This window comes from Caretta caretta, chromosome 1 (assembly GCF_965140235.1).
Source record: "Caretta caretta isolate rCarCar2 chromosome 1, rCarCar1.hap1, whole genome shotgun sequence".
Classification (NCBI taxonomy): Eukaryota; Metazoa; Chordata; order Testudines; family Cheloniidae; genus Caretta; species Caretta caretta.
In genome coordinates, this window is record NC_134206.1 from 14,075,397 (window position 1) to 14,091,129 (window position 15,733).

The following is a 15,733-nucleotide window of genomic DNA, read 5'->3' on the forward strand; positions in this document are numbered from 1 at the left end:
TACTTAGAGAATTCCTTTGGGAAGGTTGTTAAACCAAGTGGAGACATGGCAAGAGGCTGGTATGTTTAGTCTCAACTATAGATTCCTGGATCTCATTAATAAGTAAAGTCAGTCTACGTCCGTGCTTGTAAAGGAGATGATTAGGAAAATTCAGGTGGAGCAGAGGAATTGTTCCTTCAGTAGGTGGCGCTCTTCTTTCTCAGAAATGGAATTGGGAAAAATCCTGTTTTAGGGAATATGAAGGAGAGCAATGAAAACAGGTGAGAATTATTTAATGTGAAGATATTACTATTCTGCCTGCCTGTTTATCGGCCCCTGATCGTATGTGAAATTAGCAGATAAGATGTCTGTAGTGACTGTCAGAAAAGCTGGTGCATCCAAACTTCCTCTTTTGTGTTGCAGAGAGTGTGCTGGAAGGAATTACAGTATATGCTGGCATCCTCTTGGTGCTGTAGTGTGGGACTGTAGCATTTGAAGTGCATGTTAATTGTGAAGCTCTTTGAAATAATGCGTTGGACTTCCCACATTGGAGAATATCAATGTGCATGAAATGACATCTTTGGACAGGAGATAAAGTAAGCAGAGCAAGAGGAGACTTTATTTTACCTAAAATTATTATATTAAACCTACATTTTTAAAATGCTATGATGTTGCTTAAAACGATCCTGGGTGCCAACAATGAGAATGTGCCATATCATTATTGTAGCGCCTGGAGGTGCAGTCAGGATCAAGGCCCATTTGTGCTAGGTGCTGTACAAATACGGAGCAAGAAACAATTCTTGCCCCAAAGGACCTGCAGTCTGATTTAAGGTAGGATGAAACAAGTGGGTGTAACAATGATTCTACAGCAATGGGGAAGGGAGGACGACCATAATGGTGGTAGGTAAATGTGGTTGGCATGTTACATTTGGCCTGTCCTTTGCAATATCATAGAAATCATAGAATATCAGGGTTGGAAGGGACCTCAGGAGGTCATCTAGTCCAACCCCCTGCTCAAAGCAGGACCAATCCCCAATTTTTGCCCCCGATCCCTAAATGGCCCCCTCAAGGATTGAGCTCACAACCCTGGGTTTAGCAGGCCAATGCTCAAACCACTGTCCTCTCACATCTCAACTCTTAGAACCTAGAAGTTAGTGTCTTCAAGGAAGCAGCACTGCAAAGCTTCTCAGCCTTATCATTCCCTTTAAGAGAAATACAAACTAATTGAGTTTATAGAACTCCTTTCACATGAGATCAGCACAAATGCCTTCCAATAACATACGGCGAACAGCTTCACACAATTATGATTAACCATATCTTTAAAAGACCAGACGTTACTTTAAGTAAGCCCAGATTCCAACACAAATGCCATGTATTTAATGCCACTAATGGTCTTTGATTTAGAGTGAAAAGTGGATAAGAGGCTTGGTGTTTTCATGGACAATTCTACTTTCCCTGTTTGTTCTACTCTGTTCTCGGACGAGTATTCCAGCGCAAGGCCAGGGCCGAGGCAGTATTAGGAAGATTTCGGTGTCCATGTTGTTCTGTTCTGTGACTAAGAGAAGATTCTCTCTCCAGATCTATCGCTCTGGCCCCTTTCCCAAACGATAAATTCACTTTGAAAGGGAAGAGATCCCACAACAACAGTAACACACTCTCTATGGCCAACACTTTAAAACTAGCCGCCTTGTGTGCCCTAGACTGCACCAAGCTCTCTGACTTTCAGAGATGCTGAACTCCCATAAAAATCAGAAGAAGTCAACTGTGTGGTCTTTGGTTTTCAGACCATCAAAAGCATTAATGGCAAGGCTGGTAGACCAGTAGTAGGGGCGACTGATTTGTTGTCTGTAGTATCTATCGGTTGTTTAAAATACTGTGTGAATTGTGCATGTAATAGTCTACTCACCCACGTTGGCCTCACCCTCCCTCTTGCTGATAGCTACATCTGCTTGTGGCATCCCATCTTAAATTAACCTGTAGTTTTTCTTTAGCAGGGTCCATCATGCTATGGGCTTGTCTACGATACGGCTTAAGTTGGATGTAACATCTCTCAGCGGCATGTAAACACCTCGCCCTCCCCCGAGTGACCTAAGTTGCATTGATTTAAAGCAGTGACGACGCTGTGCTCTTTCAGTGACCTAGCTTCCGCCTCTCACTGAGGTGGAATTACGTCACCGAGAGAGCGCTCTCTCGTCGGCATAGCACGTCTTCACTGATGTAACGCAGTAGTGAAGACAAAGCCCTGTGTAAGTGCAGTGCCTCGCACAATGGGGCTCTGACCCTCGCTGGAGCTGTTGGGCACTAGTGATGCAAATAAATAATTATGCCCTTTCGCACCAATGTCATTTTACGCAAATGTCTGAGGCTTTTAAAATATAGGGACAGAAGAGTATAATTATTGTAGCGATATGCACGTGAAGTCGTTTCTAGCTCTGGTTACTGGAGCTACTTCTAGAGCTGTTGCTCAAAATAATTATATTACAACCACCCCACCTCTTCCCATATGTGTATCTGAGGCATGTATCCCTGTTTGTTTAGGAGAGTGAGGCATCCCTTCAGGTCTAGGCATATGTTTGGAGAAAAATATACTAATGACAGACCCCAGGGTTCAGGGTACAGAGCTAGAAATGGGCAGTGCAGGAATTGAGGGGTCCCCTCCCACAGGAAGTTAGCTGAGAATTGATGCACTCATTGCATTCAAAAGGGGGAAAGCGTGCTATTCAGGAGTACCTCTGTGGGCCCCCAAGATAAGCCATCCTTGGCAAGGATGACTTTGCAAAACGGCTGTGCAAATTTACCATCTCAGGATCAAAAATTATACTCCCACCCTTTGTCATGGTGATTCATAATGAAGGTCTGTGTGTAGGGGGAAGCAGAGTCATAGCGTACTTGCTTGTCAAACACAGATGTACTCATGAGGCAAGTGAGGAACTGGAATTTTTGCAAGGCTGATTTGACGGTAGCCAGAGGGTAGAAGGAACTTATAAGAGGGAGGAAAATCACCTTCACCAACTGCAGTGTGGTGATGGGAACTCCCGAGAGCCTGTTCTAAGAACGTTGGTGCGTGCTCTGTTCAGTATCCCAAGCTAGATAAACTACACCCTTCCTACTGCTTTCTTCAGAATAACACACCCGTTTTCTTATCAAAGCCCTTCCCCCTCAAAGAAACAACTGTTCCCAAACAGGGTTTGTGCTAAGTAATTTAGCACCTGGCTTACGAACCTCTTGGTGCTCTAAGACCCAGACATTTCTGGAGCCTGGCCAAAGAGCATGTGTGTCTGAAAGTTTACAGCTGCTAGGAAATGAGTGCTGTGACAAAGTTCCTCCTCTGCCCTGGTGGATCCTGCGCTTATTGGCAGATTTGCTCGCCTCAGAGGTTCACGGCAGCCCTCAGTTTGGCCACTTTTGTGGCTCAAATCTACCATTCACTCAGTTAGCCTCATCACTGGCCAGCATGGGGAAAAGGAAGAACAGCAAGCCTCGCAGTCTCTGCTGATCCACCTAGTGGATCGGGGAACAGGCCAGAGACCTTCCCCTCTGGTGGAACCCACAGTCCAGGTCAACTCCTCCAGTATCAAGCAGGAAGATGGAGGGATGGGGGGGAATCTGGGCCCGCCCTCTACTCCAGGTTCCAGCCCAGGGCCCTGTGGATTGCAGCTGTCTACAGTGGCTCCTGTAACAGCTGCGTGACAGCTGGGCTACTTCCCCATGGCCTCCTCCCAACACCTTCTTTATTCTCACCGCAGGACCTTCCTCCTGATGTCTGATGATGCTTGTACTTCTCAGTCTTCCAGCAGTACGCCTTCTCACTCTCAGCTTCTTGCACCTCTTGCTCCCAGCTCCTCGCACGCACACCACAAACTGAAGTGAGCTCCTTTTTAAACCCAGGTGCCCTGATTAGCCTGCCTCTTAATTGATTCTAGCAGCTTCTTGATTGGCTGCAGGTGTTCTCATCAGCCTGTCTGCCTTAATTGTTTCCAGAAAGTTCCTGATTGTTCTGGAACCTTCCATGTTACCTTACCTAGGGAAAAGGGACCTACTTAACCTGGGGCTAATATATCTGTCTTCTATCACTTTCCTGTAGCCATCTGGCCTGACCCTGTCACAGTGCACGCAGTGAAATCCCTGCTGGGCAGCACATCATAAATGATTGACTGCTGGACCCAAGAAATCGCAAGCAGCCAAGGTGAGCTTGCCTAGCTTAGGGCAGGGTTGCATTCAAGATTCCTCTTCTACAATGAATAGCAAGTTTAAAAGGGAGGGAGGGGGAAGCTGTGTGAATTTAGGGCTGGTGAAAGGTGCTTCCCTTTCTTGGAACTTGCCCAGCTCTGGAGAGTGGGATTTATTGCAGGCCCATGTCGGGAGTCAATGCTGGGAGCCCTTGCTATGTTGTCGGCGTACCTCACTGCGATTAGAACAGCAGGGAGCCTGAAAGCCCTTGGGTCAAGCCAGGGTTCTCAGGGCTTCCAGTCCTAGTGCACTGACAGGGAGCCTGGGAGCCATGGATGAGCTTGGAAGCTGGGGTTTTCAGGTTTCCAGCTCTGCGGCAGAGATGCTGGAAGCCCAGGGTTCACTGACCCCAGGGCAGTCTGCATGGCTGGGCAGCCCCAGAGGTGCCAACCCTAGAAGCCCTCACTCAGGTGCCCACCAGGTGAGCCTGCAGTAAACCAGATAGATTTCCAGTGGAACCAGGCCTGTGTTTTATTGGAAACTCCTTGAAACAACAATTGTTTTGTGGAAACATGTTTTGACAAATTGATATTTTCTGGCAAAAAGTTGGTTGGTCGGGAATGTTCCCAACCAGCTGTAAGTGTACAGAAGTCTGTGCTGAAAACGTGGCTGCTGTCGCCTTGGGGATGGACTGCTAGAGGATGAGCAGATGGCCCACCATACTATTTGTGAAACCAGGGCTTGGTCTAGGCTTAAAATTTTGCCGACGTAACTATGTTGACCGTAAGTGATTTAAACTATACTCGCAAACCCTTAGTAGACACGTCTATAAGGTCATGTTTTGGCGTGAGTGAACACATGGGGAGGTCACAAGGAGCCTGTGTTCTGTTCAGCAGGGGGTTGGTATCAATCCAATGCTGCTGCTGGACATACTGGAGGGAGCTGTGCTGGACAGGGCTATATCCTCAGTCCTTCTGCACCAGCCAGCAAAGTGCACACAGTGTCCAGTCCCAGGATGGTGTAGCAGTCACATCCCCTGTGTCCCTGGGGGCATTGTGCCTCCCTGAGGAGCATTTGATGGGACAGTGCAGCTCTGTATTGCTCCTACCTACCAATGCATGCAGCTGTTGAGTCCTAAGAGGGTAGGTTTGCAGCATGGCTGTTTCCTCCTTCCTTATCCCTGCTCTATCCCTCATGACCTTCAATGAGATTTCTCCTCTCTGCAGTTTCTGTGGTGTGGGAGGGCACACATGACATGACGTGCCCTTGCTAGGAGATTATGGGCTGTGAATGGGATGCGCTGCACCTTCGAGATAACCTAATGTGGGAGGTTTAATCATACACCCTTTGGCTTTTAACGCTTTTCAGTCTTTCTGTGGTATGTGCTGTCTCTAATTTAGGCCATTTCCACTTGTTCCAAATATGATGGCAGCAGCTGTGTTCCCAGTTTCAGCTCTAGTGCGGGCAGGTTTTAGCCACTGGGCTGATCGTAGGATCATGCTGTGTAGTAAAACCTTTCTCTCTAAATACATGGCCCTGTGTGAGAATTCTTACATTTTTACTTCCTGAATTAGCATCTCATTGGCTTTGCTCCCTTGAATGTGGTACTATTTAAAGTAGTGTTGATTGACTATAATTACATGGGTTTTCACCTGTTGTACATTGTGCTCACAGCTAAATGTGTGGCCTAAATTTTCAAGTGGTGGTCCCTAAAGTTTGTCACCGAGGATGATAAATCTTTCAGAAGTACCCAAGTCTCATCTTCAAAAGTGACTTGGAGACACGAAGGAGCCAAAGTCCCCTTGACTTTTGATGAGGTTTAGGCTCCAAAGTGCTTGTCAGTTTTGACGTGGGACTTAGGCCTCTGAGTCAGTTATACGCTCTTGAGACCTTTAACCCTAAATTCTAAAATAGCACCCTGATTTTTTTCCCCCAGAGCTAAGGACTACTGCAACTTCTGTTGTGTTGGGATTTTTGGCTGCTTCAATGTGTCTGAAAATCAGGACACTATTTCTATGGGTTTAGTACCCCACATGTGAAAATGTTGGCCTAAATCTGTTCTCCGCTGTGTGTATTGTGGATACTACACCTCTACCCTGATATAATGCGGTCCTCGGGAGACACAAAATCTCACCGCGTTATAGGTGAGACCGTGTTATATCGAACTTGCTTTGGCCCGCCCGTTCCTTGTTCCCTGACCGACCCCACCCCCTACCCAAACCCCCTGCTCCCTGTCCCCTGACTGCTCTGACCACCCCCTGACAGGCACTCCCCAGAAGCGGTGGGAAGCGGAACAACGCGGCCCCAGCCCGCTCCACTCTGCCACCTCCCAGCCGCGGTGCTCCACTTCCCGCCACTGGTGAGTGCAGGGAGGTTGGGGAAAGGATGCCCCCCCTTACTCACCTGTGGCAGGAAGCGGAGAGCTGTGGCTGGGAGCTGGTGGAGTAGAGCGGGCTGGGGCTGGGCTGCTCTGCTTCCCGCTGTTGGAGAGTGAGGGGAGGTTGGGGAAAGGACGCCCCCTTGTACTCACCTGCGGCGGGAAGCGGAGCGGCATGGCCCCAGCCCACTACGCTTTCCTTGCCTGGGCCCCAGCCGTGTCACTGGGGGCGGTGTTGGGGAAAGGTCCCGCACTCACCTGCGGCGGGAAGCGGAGTGCCACGGCTGGGAGCTGGCGGAGTGAAGTGGGCTGGGGCTGGGCTGCTCTGCTTCTGCCGGTGAGTGTGGGGGGGATCCCTTCCCCCAAGACCCCTCCCCCGAGCACCACGGCTGGGGCTGGGACGAGGGAAGCGAAGTGGGCCGCTCCCAGCCTCCCGCTAATCCCTTGGGCCACTCTGGGACTGTGGGGCCCCCAAAAGTGCCCCCCTCCCACAGCTCCTGCCTCCCAGACCCGGGGGGTGGGAGGAAGAGAGCCCCTGACCGCCCCCGAGACCCTCTGCCCTTTTTCAACCCCTCGGCCCCGGCCTGGCACCCTTAACACGCAGTGTGTCGGAGCTTAACCGCGTTGTATGCGAACCCGCGTTCTATCGGGGCAGGGATGTTCTGAGAATTAATGAATGTTTGTAGTGCACATTGAATATGAAAAGAGCTAAGTGCAGAGTTTTTTTTTATGCCCCTTTGCCAACTCTTCAGGGAGGAAGACATGAGACTTCAAAATGGCTTTAGAAAGCAAAGTTCATTGCAATGGATTGTGTAGATTTTAACTAATGTGGAACTGGCTGAAAACCTAACATTTAAATAGGTTTCATTTGGGTTCTCTTTTAAAAGTCAATTGCTCATCTCCAGTGACTAGGACAAATGGAGGGAAATATTGCCTGAAATGGCAGGGATTTTTGTTTTTCTTGCTCAGTTCACGCTTACAGGGATTGCAGAGGCCATTGTTCGAACAGGACTTATCCCCTCCAAGGGGGATAGCCTTTACAAACTGTCCTATGCTGGAAATCCATGCATCAGATTACAACCAAACTAAATGACACTTTGGTCAACTGGGGACAGGCAGATGAAGGACAGAGAGATAATTGGCGAGGTGCTAACATACTGCTCTTTCCACTTCACTGAGGGACCTAGGAAAAAGAGCTGCTAATCAGATCAGATTCTTATGCTTTTCATTAAAATACAGGGGCAAATCATGCTGTCTCAAGTCATGCCATGAACTTCCTTGGACCACTCCTTTGTATGGACTACTCAGATACCATGGTGATCACTGCAGTAGAAAACTCTAGATAGATTTGGGAGCAGCAAATGCAGGATCGGTCCCAAATGAAGTGTTAGATTATTTTAGCAGAATGTGTATGTTTAATCTAAGTGGAAAAGATAAAGTTGGTGTTTTCAAATTCTCTGGCAGTGAGGTTCTTGAAAGGAGTCACTCGTCTCCATCCACTGATTAAAGAGCCGGTTCCTTTGTTGGACCTTCATACTGTCTTAGCCACTCTTATGGGGCCTCTGTTCAAACAACTTCTTCAATCTCCCTTCTGTGTCAGAAAACTGCCTTCCTGTGGTGATGATAGCTGCAAGGAGGGTGGGTGAGTTGCAGGCTTTGATGGCGGAACCCCCTTATGCTCAATTTTCTGCACCCTAAGTTTTTATCTAAAGTGGTTTTCCAGTTTCACTTGAACCAACCTATATATTTTCCAATATTCTTCCCTAAGCTGCTATGACGGCTTCCCTGGGGTGCAGCCTGAAACTGGGGTGCCGCTGAGCCCTCTGTCTTACCAACCAAATTGGTTAGTCTCTAAGGTGCCACAAGTACTCCTTTTCTTTTTGTGAATACAGACTAACATGGCTGCTACTCTGAAACTTTGGAAAGAAAATCCTGCAGTCCTTGTTTAAATAGGCTCTGAGCCCCATCTCCTCCTTGTACTGCTTATGAGTCACCTAAGTAGAATACACAGCTGCATCTACTCAAAGAAGAAAAACGGTTGCCTGTCTGTAACTAACTGTTCTTTGAGATGTGATGCAGATGTGTATTCCACATCCTCTGACCCCTTTGCGTCTGAGTCTGTTCTTCTGATGTTTGGTGCAAAGGAACTGATGGGGTCAGGATGGCACCAGCTTTATATGGCCAGGGGCAGGGCTAGTGCTGCATACTAGGGTATTGCTAGGCCAAATTCTCTGGCTCTGGTGCGCTGACATGCACATACCTAAGTAGAATACACATCTCCGTCATATCTTGAACAACAGTTAGAGGTAGGTAACTGTTTTCCCTCAGATACTGTAATTAAGTAGAGCATTGGTTCTTGTCTTTTTCCATCAGCCCATGTCCAACAGGAAAAAGATTCTGGACCCCACCCTTTGTCCTAGGGAGAATGGTCGTGACCCTCTGGACTCTATTCATGACTCCCCTGTCAAATGGAGCAGTCTTGTTATCAGACTCCCCGCTGCAGCATCTGTTTTTCGCTGAAGACTGCACATCTAAGTGAATAATCTGAAAGGCTGTAAAGCACTCAACAGAAACCTGAAGGGGAGAACTCAATTCTCATTGAATTGGTCAATGTGCAAAAGAGTGTATTCAAATAGCTACCATATGTTCAAACAACAAAACCCTTGAATTACCACTAATGGTTCAGGTATGAGCCACCTACAGAGAAGAACCCAAAATGTAACTGAACCTAAAGTTAAGCACATGTAACTTTTAGATAGCCACCAGTAGGGTGGGAGGGCAGCGTACAATCAAGAGTTCTTAAGGACAAAGTAACTACCTCGTTTTTTCCATTTTTAGAGCACTTTCAAAATATTGATCTTCCTGAACACCCCATGGGAAAGTGTAATAAATATTTGTATCTGCAATTTACAGGTGGGGAAGTCAAAACTAGAGCTGGGTGAAATTTATTCAGGTAAATAATTTATTTGCCAAAAAATGCAGTGAACAATTCATAAACTTGACCTGAAGCTTTTCAGGGGTGGCGGGGGAGGAAGGAGGGGTGTGTGTGTGAGAAGATTTAAATTCACATCTCCTTCCTCCCACCTCAGTACCTTTGTCACCAAGCTACAGAATCATATTCTCTCTCTCTAGTCTCCGTCCAGACCCAATGAATATTTAATATTTGTACTAAGTGGAACAGCTTCAAAAGGAGAGATTGAGAAAACCCTAGCCTAGAGCCATGTGGTTAGGGCACTCACTTAGCAAGGGGAAAGACCTGAGTACAAATCCCTGCTCCAGAGTGGGGAATCAAACCTGGTCCCATGTCCCAGGCTAGTGCCCAACCAAGTGTTTAATTTGTAATGAGAGGTGCCAAGGCTCAGCCCTGGCAAGCCCTGGCACAAATTAAGCCCAACCAGTGGGCAAAAGTTTCACACACCTCACTGTGATGGGTTCCGCCCGGGGTGCCACCTGGAACTGGGGTACCACTGAGCCCTCTGACCCACCAACCTGGGCTCCCTCTCACACTGTGCTGCTGTGACAAGTTGCAAAGCCCTCCAAACTTGCACTTTGACCAGCATTCACACAGGTAGGGACACACCCAACTGCAGTCACATTCAGGCTCTCTAACCACCAGCCTCCTAGCCTAGGACCCCAGAGCAGAACCGTCCTGCCCTGGTCAAATCTGGACAGTATATGGTTTAAAACCTGGTCTCTCTCTCCCTCAATGTGAAGAGGACCATGAACACTTATGACCAAGCTGAGATTTGCCCCAGGCACCTTAGTCAAAGGCACGCTGGTTTGTATTAAAACATAAAATAAGTTTGTTTAACTACAAAAGGATAGCTTTTAAGTGATTATAAGTGATAGCAAACAGATCAAAGCAGATTACCTAGTTAATAAACAAAACACGCAAGCTAAGCTTAATACACTAGATAGGTAGGATATGAATTAGCAAGTTCTTATCCTGACTGATAAACAGACTGGCAGATTCTTAAGGCACAAGCTGCCTTGGCTTTTCAGCTTGGGTTTCCCAGGTTTTCATACACAGTCTCTGTAGCCTGGGACCATCACTTCCCCCCGTTCAGTCTTTGTTCCTCTGGTGTTTCCAGATGTGGTGGTGTAGGGAGAGTGAGGTACCCCCATGATGTCATTTCCTCCCTTTTATATCTTCTTCCCACTTGCTGGAAAGCTCTTTTGCTGTGACTTGGGTCAGACAGTTCCCAGTGTGTAGCGCTATTGCTGAGAGGTTTCTGTTGTACACAGTTCCTGGGGTAATCATTAACATTGTTTGGCCTTTTTACTTTTGTACCTGAAAGGCTGCTTGTGGGTGTTTTCAACCTCAGGACATGTTTCAGTAACACATACATAGCCAACTTCATAACTTCACATGCAATGATAGCACATACAATCCAACGAGATATTAATGTCCAGCTGATTAAGACTGAGTGATACCTCACAAGGCATATTTTGTATAACACATATCCTAATAACATGTCAGTGGTGAATATTGGGGTGCCAGGGTGTTGCACACACACATGGTTTGCTGGCCCGAAATGGACTCTTTCATCTTTTTGACAAATTCCATATAGTTTTAGAACTGAATACTTTTCTGGCAGAACCGAAAAATCAATTATTCTCCCAGCTGTAGTCAAGACAGAGAGAGGTTATGTGACTTGCTCAGGGCCTCAGGGTCTGTGCCAGATCCAGGATTAGAACTCTGGAAGTCTCACCACCTGGTCTCCTATTCAGACCATTAAAATATGTTGCCTTTAGTTGAATCAAATTCTGTTTCTGAGGCTGTTGCTTTAAAAAAAATTAGTTATTTGTATTACAGAAGTGCCAAGAGGAATCAGCCAATAACTAGGACCCCTTTATGCTGTGGGTTTTATAGAAAGTCCTCGTGACTTCTATAAACCTCCCAGACTTCTATAAACCTCACTGGCTGTTTCTGCCTCCATAGCTGTCTTGTGGGCAGCCTCCTCTGCGTTAATTCCCAATCGTCTTAATTCCATCAGTCTTTTATGTTCATTTTCTTTCTCTTTTGCTTCCAGTCTAGCTAGCTCTAGTTTAGTAGCTGCTTCACTGGTAGTCATTTCCCTGCTTTTTTTGTGCTGGGCCACACCCCCTCTGCAGTTCACTGAAACTGGGATGCACTCAGCTAAGGGGCTTCTTAGTTAACAGAGACTTTCGTAGCACTCCGTGTTCAGCCTTTCTGGGCAATTTGCAACCTGTGCAGTTCTAGCTTGTTCTGATCTTCATTCTTACTTATTTTGCTTCCTTTTCTGTCCCTATTTCCCTTACCCAAAATAAGCAAACAGAAAATAACAAACCAGTAACCACTTTCTCTGTTCTCCAGTCACCACACTTAAAATTCACTTAAAATCACTACCAGTATCTCAAAGCAGTCAGCTGTGCACAGATCCTGCTCGACTACGCCACTGTGATGGGTTGGATCACAGAAACCCCCTGTTAGGATATAGATATTCAGGTCTGTCTGTAAAGGCCTATACTCTTAAGAATTTGGGTGTATTCTTATCACTTGGCTAGTTATAGAGGTATAAAAGAGAGAATTAAAATCACTGTCTGCTGGTGTAAGGTCCTTCTCTTACTGTGACAGTCTAAGGCCCCCGTTCTTAGGCTAAGGCCTTTGGTTAAGCAACAGAGGCAGCCCTAAGCTGGGAAGCGAACAGTCACATCCTCACATTCCAAACTAGTCACATTGAAATAAAGTGCTATTGGGCTGTTCGGCATTATCAGGACAGGATTGTATTCCTATCACCTCCAGAGAAAGGGAAGTGCCTAGAAGATGTAAAAGGAAACTTAGTTTGATAGCATCCTGTCTGGCAAGAACTCTCTTATCAAAAGCTGGGATGTGAAATCCTCATTTCTGTGTTGTTTTATCATTGTAGTCCCCATTTCCCTATTATTTGTCTGTATAATCTCTGTCTGGTTCTATGATTGTTCCTGTCTGCTGTATAATTTAATTTTGCTGGGTGTAAACTAGTTAAAGTGGTGGGATATAATTGGTTAAATAATCATGTTACAATATGTTAGGATTGGTTAGTTAAATTTCAGTAAAATGATTGGTTAAGGCATAGCTAAGCAGAACTCAAGTTTTCCTATGTAGTCTGCAGTCAATCAGGAAGTGGATGTGTGTGTGGGGAGGGGGAAATGGGAACAGGGAATGGAGGTGCGGAAATTGGAATCATGTTTTGCTAAAGGGAGAAATGGGAACAGGGACACAAGTAAGCCTCTGTGGTGTCAGAGCTGGGAAGGGGGACACTAAGGAAGGAAACTGGAATCATGCTTGCTGGAAGTTCACCCCAATAAACACTGAATTGTTTGCACCTTTGGACTTTGGGTATTGTTGCTCTCTGTTCATGCGAGAAGGACCAGGGAAGTAAGTGGATGAAGGAATAAGCCCCCTAACACCTCCTTGGGGCTGCCAACTGGTGTGCCAAGACTTCTGCCCCTGCTTTGCCTGCCAGCTTAGGACTCCAGCACCCTGTCTTGTTGAGCCAGACCCACCAGTCTGCTCCAACACAGACCCAGGATCTGAACCACGTGCTCCAAAGCTGCAGACTTAATTGAAAGCAGCTTAAGAAGTGTTCCTGTCTTTAACACTCAGATGCCCAACTCCCAATGGGGTCCAAACCCCAAATAAATCCGTTTTACCCTGTATAAAGCTTGTACAGGGTAAACTCATAAATTATTCACCCTCGAAACACTGATAGAGAGGTATGCACAGCTGTTTGCCCCCCCAGGTATTAATACATACTCTGGGTTAATTAATAAGTAAAAAATGATTTTATTAAATACAGAAAGTTGGATTTAAGTGGTTCCAAGTAGTAACAGACAGAACAAAGTGAATTACCAAGCAAAATAAAATGGAACACGCAAGTCTATGTCTAAGAAAACTGAATACAGATAAAACCTCACCCAATAAGCTTCCTTTTACAGACTAGTTGCTTTCTAGTCTGGGTCCAGCAATCACTCACACCCCCTGTAGTTACTGTCCTTTGTTCCAGTCTCTTTCAGGTATCCTTGGGGATGGAGAGGCTCTCTTTAGCTAGCTGAAGACAAAATGGAGGGGTCTCCCACAGGTTTAAATAGACTTTCTCTTCTGGGTGAAGACCCTCTCCTCTCTCCTATGCAAAGTCCAGCTCCAAGATGGAGTTTTGGAGTCATATGGGCAAGTCACATGTCCATGCATGACTCAGTTTTTACAGGCAGCAGCCATTGCTTACCTGCTACCTTGATCGTCCTCAGGTAGACTTCTTATGTGGATTGGAGCCTTTCAAGATCCATTGTCCATTAAGTGTTTCTTGATTGGGCACTTAATTTGCACGTTCCTTTCTCAAGAAGCTGACCAAATGCTTTACAAAGGCTACTTAAAAATCAAGCCAGTACACAGCCAATATTTATAACTTCGAATACAAAAATGATACATGCATGCAAATAGGATTAATAGATTCAGCAGATCATAACTTTTACAGAGATGTTACATGGCATATGTAGCATAAAACATATTCTAGTTATGTCATATATACATTCATAAGCATATTTCCATAAAGCCTTATGGGGGGCGCCATCACGGTCCTTTCCCAGAAAGAGCTTGCAATTTAAATATGCAAAGACAAAAGTTGGAGGAAAGGAAATAGTATTTACTGGGGAAATTTTTAGAGCAAAATGTGGATTTGTTTGGGAAAACTTCACAAAAAGCATTTGTATTGGCAAATATATCTTGGTTCATTGCTATGAACTGGATGAAATGCTTTTTGTGTTTCTTATGAGCCAGTGAAGAATGTTCTCTGAGCTTCGTAACTGATGTATCTACATCTTCGACTTTGTTAAATAAATTTTCTGAGATCATAGCAACCGCCTTGAAATAGGATTATGGGTTATTTTTTATTGTCTTCCTGAGATTTTATCCAAGGACGTGGTTCTGTTACTAAGCTACGTTTATTGTATTAGGAGGCTAAATGCCCACAGTAAAAACTTGCAGAAATGATGTATGCACCTCTCAATTTAAAAAGTGGAAAATAAATATTAATAAATGTAAAGCTATAGTCAGACAAAAATTTAGAAATGACTTTCGCATAGCTCAGAGAAAAGGAGATAAAATACATGAAAATGCACATGAATCTACTTGTTTTTAAGGAATGTGTCTTCTGTTAATGTGAGCTATCAGTGCTGTATGTGCAAAATTACAACTCTTTATCCTCCATGGAGTTTCTTGCGGTAAAATTCCAAGCTTTTGGGTTTGTTTCCTTTTAACAATGTGATATTTTTCTGAAATTTTAATGAGCATTTTAAGCTTTTATTTGCCATCTCTGAATATAGAGAGATTTTACTTTGTGAGCTAAGGGCTTGTCAGACAACTCCAGAGCATCTTTTGTAGGCCTCAGAAATATTGGCGTTCTGGTTTGGAGAATTAGTCTCTTCCCTTTCTTGAGAACACATTCTTATGCACCCATATACCAGGGGATCTTATAGGTAATGCAGTGGGCCAAACTCACTGGGCACTTCCATCAGGATTATGTATTATACCCATTCACATGGTATCTGAACAAAATAAGGATGCACACTGTAATAGACTTAAAGAAGTGATCTGCAAGGCTGCTTTTATAAAAGACTGTGGGACTTATATAGGACAGACTCCATTGCTTCTGCAGGAGAAGTGATGTCTGAGCACTGGACTGGGAGCAAGGAACTGCCAAAGTCAGATCTAGGCTCCCTCTGTGACTTTGGGGAAGTGATTTAATCTTTGTTTCTTTATCCGTGTATATTACAGTATCTGCTTCCCAAAGCTGTTGTGAGGACTCAATGTTTATAAAGAGCTAGAAGATGAAAACGCCTGTGTAAGCATATTGTTGGCATTAGTGGTTTACAGAAGAGTAATGGCATATACCTGTGAGTCAGTCTTTCTGTTTTGTCCGTTTTATTCCATTTTATTTGTGTATTGACTTTCCCCCTGAGAAACATTTGCGACATTTGCTGAAAATGGTTTATGGTTAAAGAGCAGAGTCTGTAAAACTGGAAGACACGACTAAATTCTCTCACTGCCCTGTCATGCAGATATTGTCCCAATTTTACAGATGGGCTAAACTGAAGCATGGGGTTGTGTCCATGACCATCTTGGCTAATAGCCATTGATGGCCCCATCCTCCATGAACTTAGCTAGTTCTTTTTTCAGTGGCTAGGTCTGTTAATTTGTAAATGATT

General features: G+C 45.3%; 1 protein-coding gene across 4 annotated transcripts in view; it reads left to right on the forward strand.

Annotated features, from left to right (window-relative positions):
- GDPD5 (glycerophosphodiester phosphodiesterase domain containing 5) overlaps positions 1-15,733 on the forward strand; it is a 335,216-nt gene that overhangs the window by 180,018 nt on the left and 139,465 nt on the right. Inside the window, exon 1 of one of the 4 annotated variants that reach the window (XM_048839778.2) lies at positions 4,086-4,165. The exons of the other annotated variants lie outside the window; for them this stretch is intronic. The gene's annotated coding sequence lies outside the window, so the exon portion shown is untranslated. Of the gene's footprint in view, positions 1-4,085; positions 4,166-15,733 lie in introns of those variants that run through there. 4 annotated transcript variants of the gene reach the window in all.